Source organism: Artemia franciscana, chromosome 21 (genome assembly GCF_032884065.1).
Source record: "Artemia franciscana chromosome 21, ASM3288406v1, whole genome shotgun sequence".
Taxonomy (NCBI): Eukaryota; Metazoa; Arthropoda; class Branchiopoda; order Anostraca; family Artemiidae; genus Artemia; species Artemia franciscana.
In genome coordinates, this window is record NC_088883.1 from 22,952,860 (window position 1) to 22,955,073 (window position 2,214).

The window sequence follows — 2,214 nt, forward strand, 5'->3', positions numbered from 1 at the left end:
TATATATATATATATATATATATATATATATATATATATATATATATATATATATATATATATATATACATATATATATATATATATATATATATACATATATGTATAGATATATATATATATATATAAGCAAGAAATGTTTTTAAAAAACTTTTAAGAAGCTTCCAAAAAAGCAAAATTAGCTTTAAAAGTTAGAATTTAATCATTTTTTAAATGAATCTATCATCTCACATCATTTGATTTATCAATCCTGGTTGAACTTCGTTGAAGTAAGGAGGTTAGGGCTGTTTCAAAACATTTCCAAATTCGCATTTTAATGTAAGTTTATGTATATATATATATATATATATATATGTATATATATATATATATATTTGGGATGGGGGTTTGTGCTGAAGACCACTGTCTTGAGGAAATTTCTCTGTTGTTTCTAAGTTGTGTTTGTTTGTTATGGAAAGGCGGTGTGGTCTTCGTCGCTATTTACCCTCTTAATTATGGCCTAAGAAGGAATCAAAGGTCAAATTTCAAAATTCCTCTCTGAAATCTGCATTCGAAAGTTAGTACTACATAAAATTATGTACCATTTTCACTTCCACTAAATTTAATTTATTAAATTTAACAACTTATGTCTTCTATGAGCATGTTACAGCGCCACAAAGTTAATTATCCACCTAATGCAGTGCCGCATTATTGTGACATCCATCAATCATTAGCATCACAGTAATTACACAGCTGGGTGGAGAAAATCGCACGACTACCGTGCCAGCAGCCCAACCGTAATTTGATGAGTTGAGTTATGCTCAAATTTTAAGCTCATTCTGTACGATTGACCAATCATAGTGAAGAGTTAAGGAATAACTTTATGGAATTAGAAAAGATTTGAATGGCATTTTTCAAAATGTTTGATGAATCTGGCAGAATGTGTCTAGCCATTGTGTTAAATAATGGTTAGGACAGTGTTGACTTAGGATTTCAAACCAATTTCTTATCAAAAAAACCGCGATATTTAAATCAAGGAAAATGGCAAATCATTTTTAAATCTTGGCTTTTTCCCCAGCAGGAGTAACTTTAAGGAAGTTTGTATAACTCTCATTTTACTGGATGTAATTTTTCTGAGATAATTACGATTGCTTATCTATCCTCCCATTAGCTGAAATTTGGATTAACCCAAAAGCAAAATGATGTGGGTTATCCTTATTTATATTTTGGGAAATAATTTGGCACTTGTAGGTCGTCAACCTTTCTTTTGTTTAATGTAATAATTCAAATAGTAGAGATAATAACCAAGTGGTTGGCGTGTTGGACGTGGAAACATGTGTCTGTAAGGGAAGGGTTTCATTCCTGGTGTACATAGAGAAACATGGGGAAGGTAAACAGAAAGGGCTTGCAAAAGCGGAAGATAGCTTGCCCCCAACCCCGCATCGCACTTCCTGGCTGAAGAGTCATGAAACGGAGATCAGCAACGCCGGTCTGGACGACAAAGTCTAATGACGCATCCTTTACTCTGCGCGCTGCTGCGATCTCAAAAGAAAGGACATTCAAGGACACAACAACACATTGAAATTTATTTATTTTAGAACTATTTATTTATTTATTCGTGTGCTTTTGGATATTCACTAATTTTTTTTTCGTCTAATGTGTACATGAATAGATCGGAAAGTTTTTGCCACGCTTTTAGTCGCTATATACAGTTGTCTATGTGAGAAGCACGGGTTGTCCAAATCTATTGCAAACACTAGTAACGATTGTCCTTGTTAGTTACAATCATATTTGGAGGTTCGTAAAGATAAGAACCTCTCTTATTAGTTTAAATAGCGATTGTATTTTAAATTTAAAGGCATCTGAAAAATTAAATAAGGATATCAACTTAACCATTGGACGTTGTTGTGTGAAAAGTATTCAAAAGATTTAGAGGGCGTTGGGTTGGGGGTACGCTTTAAACCTATGCAAGAGCTCATTAAACAACTTCTGCATTTCTTGGCGATTGGATGAACAGTCTAGGAATGCATACAAGAGAGACTGACATCTATTCGTTTTTATCTATATAGATTGGCGGTTATGCAAGGGAAGGTACAAACGTAAAAGTATAAACTAATTTCCGACACTCAATTTTAGAACGGCTTATAGAGAATAAACCTAACATGCTGAAACGCACTTTGTACTATCGCTTCTTTCCTTTCCCTTCTCCTCTTCTTTTAAAAAAAGAGATGTGAA